This window comes from Ictidomys tridecemlineatus, unplaced genomic scaffold (assembly GCF_052094955.1).
Source record: "Ictidomys tridecemlineatus isolate mIctTri1 unplaced genomic scaffold, mIctTri1.hap1 Scaffold_52, whole genome shotgun sequence".
In the NCBI taxonomy this organism is placed as follows: Eukaryota; Metazoa; Chordata; class Mammalia; order Rodentia; family Sciuridae; genus Ictidomys; species Ictidomys tridecemlineatus.
The window spans coordinates 2,799,879-2,810,663 of NW_027523416.1; the positions used below are offsets into that span (position 1 = coordinate 2,799,879).

At 51.2% G+C, this 10,785-nt stretch overlaps 1 pseudogene; it reads left to right on the top strand.

Annotated features, from left to right (window-relative positions):
- The first annotated feature begins 1,519 nt into the window (after positions 1-1,519).
- On the top strand, positions 1,520-8,951 carry LOC144373866 (AT-rich interactive domain-containing protein 1A pseudogene; annotated as a pseudogene).
- Positions 8,952-10,785: the final 1,834 nt, after the last annotated feature.

A 10,785-nucleotide genomic window follows, 5' to 3' on the forward strand; every position in this document is an offset into this window, starting at 1 on the left:
TTTCTTACTTTCAAACTTATCTTTCAAAACTTGTCTATCCTCTGAACTCAGACTAAGTTTACTATCATCATGAAAAAAGCCTTTTTTTGATAGCCCCAGGTCAAACATATTTTCTCCTTCTACCAAGTACTTCTATGGAAGTTGTCATTTTCTTTCCATGTCTTTTTTTCTCCTTTTGGACTATATGCTTCTTAACAGAAGAACTACATAATGTAGAGTGTGTCTTTCATTCTCTATAAAGAGTCTTGTAAATAACCTGAATAGAATTTCTATAGGCTGTTTACAAAGTACGCCAGATAGACTTGCACACAATAAGTAATATTTGATTGTAAATATGATTGTGAATATTTTATTCATTTATTCAATATTTACATCTTAGCTAAATTACCTAAATTATTTGAGTTAACTTTAAAAAAAAAAAAAGGATACTGCGGTAGGAAAGCGTTGAATACTTGTGCAGTCATTAAAAATGTCATGAAAACATTGCACTTAATTTTGAACATTCATTTGAAAGTTTGATATATATATACTCTAAATTGTAAAAATGTTAATTTCTTTACCAGTTGAGATGTTACCTATGCTTTCCAGGTCCATTATTTAAATCCTATTATTAAAGTCTCCCCCCACACACTCCCACATGCCTACACACACACATTTGAAATAAAACATTATACTCTTGCTCAATTTAGGCAATCACATTTTAAATAACAAAGATAATCAAATGACCTAATAAAGACAAGAAAGCTTCATAAACCTTAGAAAAACTTCATACAAATATTAATCATCAATTGAGCACTAAACATATCAGTTATTGCTATTTCTCTTTCCCTGATTTGTAAACTTTGGATTGCATTTCTGATCTATAGCAAAACCTCATAGATTGCAAGTGTGGTCATTTAACAATGAGTTCCTGTCAGTATAGTGTCTACATTTATACTGCTGTGAGTTAATCAACAATATTGCCCCCCACCACCCCAGCCTCTTTTGTCTTATGACTATGTAGCATAATCTGTATTCCTAAATACTACAAAGCAAAAACCAACTCAACCTTTATCGTTATTCTTAAAGCTGACAATTCTATCCCAACTTTTGACTGATCAGATCTTACCACTGCATTTAGGTTATCTGCAACACTTTCCAGAAACTGACTCTCAGCTCCCTCCCTCCTCCTTTCTCCGGCAGCAGAAAGCGGAGAGTCACAGCGGGGCCAGGCCCTGGGGAGCGGAGCCTCCACCGCCCCCCTCATTCCCAGGCAAGGGCTTGGGGGGAATGAGCCGGGAGAGCCGGGTCCCGGGCCTACAGAGCCAGGAGCAGCTGAGCCGCTGGCGCCTCCTCCTCCGCCGCCGCCGCCGCCGCCGCCGCCGCCAGCCCGGAGCCTGAGCCGGCGGGGCGGGGGGTAGAGGAGCCAGCGCAGCGCAGCAGCGGAGCCCCGCGAGGCCCGCCCGGGCGGGTGGGGAGGGCAGCCCGGGGGACTCGGCCCCGGGGCGGGGTGGGAGGGGGGGAGAAGACGAAGACAGGGCCAGGTCTCTCCGCGGACGAGACAGCGGGGATCATGGCCACGCAGGTCGCCCCCGCCGCCGCCAGCAGCCTGGGCAACCCGCCGCCGCCGCCCTCGGAGCTGAAGAAAGCCGAGCAGCAGCAGCGGGAGGAGGCGGGGGGCGAGGCGGCAGCGGCCGAGCGCGGGGAAATGAAGGCAGCCGCAGGGCAGGAAAGCGAGGGCCCCGCCGTGGGGCAGCCGCTGGGAAAGGAGCTGCAGGACGGGGCCGAGAGCAATGGCGGTGGCGGCGGCGGCGGGCCCAGCGCGGAGCCGGACCTGAAGAACTCGAACGGGAACGCGGGCCCTAGGCCCGCCCTGAACAATGACCTCACGGAGCCGCCCGTCGGCGGCGGCAACAGCGACGGGGTGGGGGCGCCTCCTCACTCAGCCGCGGCTGCCTTGCAGCCCCCAGCCTACGGCTTCGGGCAACCCTACAGCCGGAGCCCTGCCGTCGCCGCGGTGGCGGCCGCCGTCTTCCACCAACAACATGGCGGACAACAAAGCCCTGGCCTGGCAGCGCTGCAGAGCGGCGGCGGCGGGGGCCTGGAGCCCTACGCGGGGCCCCAGCAGAACTCGCACGACCACGGCTTCCCCAACCACCAGTACAACTCCTACTACCCCAACCGCAGCGCCTACCCCCCGCCCCCCCAGGCCTACACGCTGAGCTCCCCGAGAGGTGGCACTCCGGGCTCCGGCGCGGCGGCCGCCGTCTCCAAGCCGCCTCCCTCCTCCAGCGCCTCCGCCTCCTCGTCGTCTTCGTCCTTCGCTCAGCAGCGCTTCGGGGCCATGGGGGGAGGCGGCCCCTCAGCGGCCGGCGGGGGAACTCCCCAGCCCACCACCACCCCCACCCTCAACCAACTGCTCACGTTGCCCAGCTCGGCCCGGGGCTACCAGGGCTACCCCGGGGGCGACTACGGCGGCTGGCCCCAGGACGGGGGCACGGGCAAGGGCCCGGCGGACATGGCCTCGCAGTGCTGGGGGGCTGCTGCTGGTGCGGCGGCGGCGGGGCCCAACAAAGAAGCCACCACGCGCCCATGAGCCCCGGGAGCAGTGGCGGCGGGGGGCAGCCGCTCGCCTGGACCCCTCAGCCATCCAGTCCAATGGATCAGATGGGCAAGATGAGACCTCAGCCATATGGCGGGACTAACCCATACTCGCAACAACAGGGACCTCCTTCAGGACCGCAGCAAGGACATGGGTACCCAGGGCAGCCATATGGGTCCCAGACTCCGCAGCGGTACCCGATGACCATGCAGGGCCGGGCGCAGAGTGCCATGGGCAGCCTCTCTTATGCACAGCAGATTCCTCCTTATGGACAACAAGGCCCCAGTGGATATGGTCAACAGGGCCAGACTCCATATTACAACCAGCAAAGTCCTCACCCTCAGCAGCAGCAGCCACCCTACTCCCAGCAACCACCATCCCAGACCCCTCACGCTCAACCTTCATATCAACAGCAGCCACAGTCTCAGCCACCACAGCTCCAGTCCTCTCAGCCTCCATATTCCCAGCAGCCATCTCAGCCTCCACATCAGCAATCCCCAACTCCGTACCCTTCCCAGCAGTCCACGACACAGCAGCATCCCCAGAGCCAACCCCCTTACTCGCAGCCGCAGGCACAGTCTCCCTACCAGCAGCAGCAACCTCAGCAGCCAGCATCCTCGACGCTCTCCCAGCAGGCTGCATATCCTCAGCCCCAGTCTCAGCAGTCCCAGCAAACTGCCTACTCCCAGCAGCGCTTCCCTCCACCACAGGAGCTTTCTCAAGATTCTTTTGGGTCTCAGGCATCCTCAGCCCCCTCAATGACCTCCAGTAAGGGAGGGCAAGAAGATATGAACCTGAGTCTTCAGTCAAGACCCTCCAGCTTGCCTGATCTGTCTGGTTCAATAGATGATCTCCCCATGGGGACAGAAGGAGCTCTGAGTCCTGGAGTGAGCACATCAGGGATTTCCAGCAGCCAAGGAGAGCAGAGTAATCCAGCTCAGTCTCCTTTCTCTCCTCATACCTCCCCTCACCTACCTGGCATCCAAGGCCCCTCCCCGTCCCCTGTTGGCTTTCCTGCCAGTGTTGCTCAGTCTCGCTCAGGACCACTCTCGCCTGCTGCAGTGCCAGGCAACCAGATGCCACCTCGGCCACCCAGTGGCCAGTCAGACAGCATCATACATCCTTCCATGAACCAATCAAGCATTGCCCAAGATCACGGTTATATGCAGAGGAACCCCCAGATGCCCTAGTACAGTTCCCCGCAGCCCGGCTCGGCCTTATCTCCGCGTCAGCCTTCTGGAGGACAGATGCACACAGGCATGGGTTCCTACCAGCAAAATTCCATGGGGAGCTATGGTCCCCAAGGGGATCAGTATGGCCCACAAGGAGGCTACCCCAGGCAGCCAAACTACAATGCCTTGCCCAATGCCAACTATCCCAGTGCAGGCATGGCTGGAAGCATGAACCCCATGGGTGCTGGAGGTCAGATGCATGGGCAACCAGGCATCCCACCTTATGGCACACTTCCTCCAGGGAGAATGAGTCATGCCTCCATGGGAAACAGGCCTTATGGCCCAAATATGGCCAATATGCCACCTCAGGTTGGGTCAGGGATGTGTCCCCCACCAGGGGGCATGAACCAGAAAACTCAAGAATCTGCTGTCGCCATGCATGTTGCTGCCAACTCTATCCAAAACAGGCCACCAGGCTATCCCAATATGAGTCAAGGGGGCATGATGGGAACTGGACCTCCCTATGGACAAGGAATTAATAGTATGGCTGGCATGATCAACCCTCAGGGACCCCCATATCCCATGGGTGGAACCATGGCCAACAATTCAGCAGGGATGGCAGCCAGCCCAGAGATGATAGGTCTTGGGGATGTCAAGTTAACTCCAGCTACCAAAATGAACAATAAGGCAGATGGGACACCCAAGACAGAATCTAAATCCAAGAAGTCCAGTTCTTCTACTACAACTAATGAGAAGATCACCAAGTTGTATGAGCTTGGTGGTGAGCCTGAGAGGAAAATGTGGGTGGACCGTTATCTGGCCTTCACAGAGGAGAAGGCCATGGGTATGACAAATCTGCCAGCAGTGGGTAGGAAACCTCTGGACCTCTATCGCCTCTATGTGTCTGTGAAGGAGATTGGTGGATTGACTCAGGTCAACAAGAACAAAAAATGGTGGGAACTTGCAACCAACCTCAATGTGGGCACATCAAGCAGTGCTGCCAGCTCCTTGAAAAAGCAGTGTATCCAATGTCTCTATGCCTTTGGATGCAAGATTGAGCGGGGAGAAGATCCTCCCCCAGACATCTTTGCAGCTGCTGATTCCAAGAAGTCCCAGCCCAAGATTCAACCCCCTCTCCTGTGGGATCAGGGTCTATGCAGGGGCCTCAGACTCCTCAGTCAACCAGCAGTTCCATGGCAGAAGGAGGAGACCTGAAGCCACCAACTCCAGCATCCACACCACACAGTCAGATCCCCCCCTTGCCAGGCATGAGTAGGAGCAATTCAGTCGGGATCCAGGATGCCTTTCCTGATGGAAGTGACCCCACATTCCATAAATGGAATTCCATGACTCCAAACCCTGGGTATCAGCCCAGTATGAATACCTCTGACATGATGGGTCGCATGTCCTATGAGCCAAATAAGGATCCTTATGGCAGCATGAGGAAAGCTCCAGGGAGTGATCCCTTCATGTCCTCAGGGCAGGGCCCCAATGGCGGTATGGGTGACCCCTACAGCCGAGCTGCAGGCCCTGGGCTCGGAAATGTGGCTATGGGACCACGGCAGCATTACCCCTATGGAGGTCCTTATGACAGAGTGAGGACGGAGCCTGGAATAGGGCCTGAAGGAAATATGGGCACTGGGGCCCCCCAGCCCAATCTCATGCCTTCTACCCCAGACTCAGGGATGTATTCTCCTAGCCGCTACCCCCTGCAGCAGCAACAGCAGCAGCAGCAACGACATGATTCCTATGGCAATCAGTTCTCCACCCAAGGCACCCCTTCCGGTAGCCCCTTTCCCAGCCAGCAGACCACAATGTATCAGCAGCAACAGCAGAATTATAAGCGGCCAATGGATGGCACATACGGCCCTCCTGCCAAACGGCATGAAGGAGAGATGTACAGCGTGCCATACAGCACTGGGCAGGGGCAGCCTCAACAGCAGCAGTTGCCCCCCCGCCCAGTCTCAGTCTGCCACCCAGCAACAAGCTGCCCAGCCTTCCCCTCAGCAAGATGTGTACAACCAGTACGGCAATGCCTATCCTGCTACTGCCACTGCTGCTACTGAGCGCCGACCAGCAGGCAGCCCCCAGAACCAATTTCCATTCCAGTTTGGCCGAGACCGAGTCTCTGCACCCCCTGGCTCCAATGCCCAGCAGAACATGCCACCGCAAATGATGGGCGGCCCCATACAGGCATCAGCTGAAGTTGCTCAGCAAGGCACCATGTGGCAGGGGCGTAATGACATGACCTATAATTATGCCAACAGGCAGAGCACAGGCTCTGCCCCCCAGGGTCCTGCTTATCATGGTGTGAACCGAACAGATGAAATGCTGCACACGGATCAGAGGGCCAACCACGAAGGCCCTTGGCCTTCCCATGGCACACGCCAGCCTCCATATGGTCCCTCTGCCCCTGTGCCCACCATGACAAGGCCCCCTCCATCCAACTACCAGCCCCCACCAAGCATGCAGAATCACATTCCTCAGCCCCCCATGATTCGGCGCGATATCACCTTCCCACCTGGCTCTGTTGAAGCTACACAGCCTGTGTTGAAGCAGAGAAGGCTGCTCACAATGAAAGACACTGGAACCCCGGAGGCATGGCGGGTAATGATGTCCCTCAAGTCTGGGCTTCTGGCAGAGAGCACGTGGGCATTAGACACCATTAACATCCTGCTATATGATGACAACAGCATTATGACCTTCAACCTCAGTCAGCTCCCAGGGTTGCTGGAGCTCCTTGTGGAATATTTCCGACGAAGCCTGATTGAGATCTTTGGCATTTTAAAGGAGTATGAGGTGGGTGACCCAGGACAGAGAACACTTCTGGATCCTGGGAGATTCAGCAAGGTGTCTAGTCCAGCCCCCAGGGAGGGGGAAGAAGAAGAAGAAGAACTTCTAGGTCCTAAACTAGAGGAAGAAGAAGAAGAGGAGACAGTTGAAAATGATGAGGAGATGGCCTTTTTAGGCAAGGACAAGCCAGCTCCAGAGAATTGTGAGGAGAAGCTAATCAGTAAGTTTGACAAGCTTCCGGTAAAGATCGTACAGAAGAATGACCCGTTTGTGGTGGACTGCTCAGATAAGCTTGGGCGTGTACAGGAGTTTGACAGTGGCCTGCTGCACTGGCGGATTGGTGGGGGGGACACCACTGAGCATATCCAGACCCACTTTGAGAGCAAGACAGAGCTGCTGCCTTCCCGGCCTCCTGTGCCCTGTCCAACAGCCCCCCGGAAACATGTCATAACAGTAGAGGGTGTGCCAGGGACGACAGAACAAGAGGGACCCCCACCTGATGGCCCTCCAGAAAAATGGATCACAGCCACTATGGATGACATGTTGTCTACTCCATCTAACACGTTGACAGAGGAGGGAGCTAAAAGTGCAGAAGCCACCAAGGAAAGCAGCAAATTTCCATTTGGCATTAACCCAGCACAGAGCCACCGGAACATCAAGATCCTAGAGGATGAACCCCACAGTAAGGATGAGACCCCACTGTGTACCCTTCTGGATTGGTAGGATTCCCTTGCCAAGCGCTGTGTCTGTGTCTCCAATACCATCCGAAGCCTGTCATTTGTGCCAGGCAATGATTTTGAGATGTCTAAACACCCAGGGCTGCTGCTCATCCTAGGCAAGCTGATCCTGCTGCACCACAAGCACCCAGAACGAGAGCAGGCACCACTAACTTATGAGAAGGAGGAGGAACAGGACCAAGGGGTGAGCTGCAACAAAGTGGAGTGGTGGTGGGACTGCTTGGAGATGCTCCAGGAAAACACCTTGGTCACGCTCGCCAACATCTCGGGGCAATTGGACCTCTCCTCATATCCCGAGAGCATTTGCCTGCCTGTCCTGGACGGACTCCTACACTGGGCAGTTTGGCCTTCAGCTGAAGCCCAGGACCCTTTCTCCACCCTGGGCCCCAATGCCGTCCTCTCCCCCCAGAGACTGGTCTTGGAAACCCTCAGCAAACTCAGCATCCAGGACAACAATGTGGACCTGATTCTGGCCACACCCCCCTTCAGCCGCCTGGAGAAGTTGTATAGCACCATGGTGCGCTTCCTCAGTTACCGAAAGAACCCAGTGTGCCGGGAGATGGCCGTGGTACTGCTGGCCAACCTGGCGCAGGGGGACAGCCTGGCAGCCCGTGCCATTGCAGTGCAGAAGGGCAGCATCGGCAACCTCCTGGGCTTCCTCGAGGACAGCCTTGCTGCCACGCAATTCCAACAGAGCCAGGCCAGCCTCCTGCACATGCAGAACTCACCCTTTGAGCCAACTAGTGTGGACATGATGCGGCGGGCTGCTCGCGTGCTGCTTGCCGTGGCCAAGGTGGACGAGAACCACTCCGAGTTCACTCTGTATGAGTCGCGGCTGTTGGACATCTCAGTGTCACCTTTGATGAACTCATTAGTTTCACAAGTCATTTGTGATGTACTGTTTTTGATTGGCCAGTCATGACAGCCGTGGGACACCTCCCCCCCACCCCCCGTGTGTGTGTGCGTGTGTGGAGAACTTAGAAACTGACTGTTGCCCTTTATTTATGCAAAACCACCTCAGAATCCAGTTTACCCTGTGCTGTCCAGCTTCTCCCTTGGGAAAAAAGTCTCTCCTGTTTTCTCTTTCCTCCCCCACTTCCCCACTCCTCACACCCTTCTGTTCCTGTCCTTACCTTACTCCCCCTCAGGACCCCACCCTATTTGAAAAGACAAAGCTCTGCCTACATAGAAGACTTTTTTATTTTAACCAAAGTTACTGTTGTTTACAGTGAGTTTGGGGAAAAAAAAAACAAAAAAACAAACTAAAAATGGCTTCCCCGGTCCTTGCATCAACGGGATGCCACATTTCATAACTGTTTTTAATGGTAAAAAAAGAAAGAAAGAAAGAAATACAAAAAAAAAAAACTCTGAAGGACAAAAAGGTGACTGCTGAACTGTGTGTGGTTTATCGTTGTACATTCACAATCTCGCAGGAGCCGAGAAGTTCGCAGTTGTGAGCAGACCCTGTTCACTGGAGAGGCCTGTGCAGTAGAGTATAGACCCTTTCATGTACTGTACTGTACACCTGATACTGTAAACATACTGTAATAATAATGTCTCACATGGAAATGAGAGAAGACGCTGGGTCAGCAGCAAGCTGTAGTTTTTAAAAATGTTTTTAGTTAAACGTTGAGGAGAAAAAAAAAAAAAGGCTTTTCCCCCAAAGTATCATGTGTGAACCTACAACACCCTGACCTCTTTCTCTCCTCCTTGATTGTATGAATAACCCTGAGATCACCTCTTAGAACTGGTTTTAACCTTTAGCTTCAGCGACTGCGCTGCCACGTGTGTATATATATGACGTTGTACATTGCACATACCCTTGGATCCCCACAGTTTGGTCCCTCTCCCAGCTACCCCTTTATAGTATGATGAGTTAACAAGTTGGTGACCTGCACAAAGCGAGACACAGCTATTTAATCTCTTGCCAGACATCGCCCCTCTTGGTGTGATGCTGTACAGGTCTCTGTAAAAAGTCCTTGCTGTCTCAGCAGCCAATCAACTTATAGTTTATTTTTTTCTGGGTTTTTGTTTTGTTTTGTTTTCTTTCTAATCGAGGTGTGAAAAAGTTCTAGGTTCAGTTGAAATTCCTGATGAAGAAACACAATTGAGATTTTTTCAGTGATAAAATCTGCATATTTGTATTTCAACAATGTAGCTAAAACTTGATGTAAATTCCTCCTTTTTTTTCTTTTTTGGCTTAATGAATATCATGTATTCAGTATGAAATCTTTATACTATATGTTCCACATGTTAAGAATAAATGTACATTAAATCTTGGAAAAAAAAAAAGAAAATGACTCTCAATTGGGTTTTGTTCAGTGAGCAGAGTGAGGTAATGGCTGAGTTTATCATGTGTTGTTTTAATGACTCCTTCCCCAAATTTGTCAAATTGTGGTTGTCCAGCTCGGCCAAATATCTGCATGACATCTAAAATTCCAAGGTCAATAAAGGAGCCTCTTTTTGCAGCATATATTAGTGTTCCCTAGATAAGGAAAAGTTAATAAAAATTTACATAAATATACATAAATATAATCCTGAAGAGCTGAATACTGAAATTGGACAAATACAGTAAGATCTCAAAAGTGTATTTTAACTAATCCCTTCATCATCTGTGATAGTTACATTTTTACAATATAAACTGAATTTTTTTTTTTTTGAGTGAGAGAGGGGGACAGAGAGAGAGAGAGAGAGAGAGAGAGAGAGAGAGAATTTTAACATTTATTTATTTTTTTCTTAGTTCTTGGCGGACACAACATCTTTGTTGGTATGTGGTGCTGCTGAGGATCGAACCCCGGGCCGCACGCATGCTAGGCGAGCGCGCTACCGCTTGAGCCACATCCCCAGCCCCATAAACTGAATTTTATTGGAGAAAATATTTTTTCTTATATAAATTAACATTCAAAGAAACAGCCAAATCACAATATTTTTTCTAAATATATCAATCCATAGGTTTGTTTTAACACTCACACGAATCTGTATAAAAAGAAAGTAAGCTCCTACCTTAATAATAACAGCATGAGCAGGGAGACTGAAACCCCAGGCTAATGTAGCTGTACAGACTCCAGGTAGTGTCATCAATCCCCATCTATACTACCAGAAACAACAGCACAAACATCCCCATTTCTGGTTAAAGCCTCCTATATTTCAAGTTTGCCAAACTAATGTTTCTTCTCTTTTTTTAAAGAGAGAGAGAGAGAGGGAGAGAGAGAGAGAGAGAGAGAGAGAGAGAGAGAGAGAGAGTTATTTATTTATTTATTTTTATTTATTTTTAGTCATACATGATAGCAGAATGTATTTTGACATATAATACATACATGGAATGTACATACATCAATCATATTGTCTATACTATTCTGCTGTCCTTCCTATCCTCATTACTCCTCCCCTCCTCTCACATCCTTTCTCTCTTTCTAATGTAATGTGACACACTTTTTTTTCTTTTTGTCATTACAACATCATATATGTATTCTGTATATTAATGAGGTTCTCCTTCCATCTT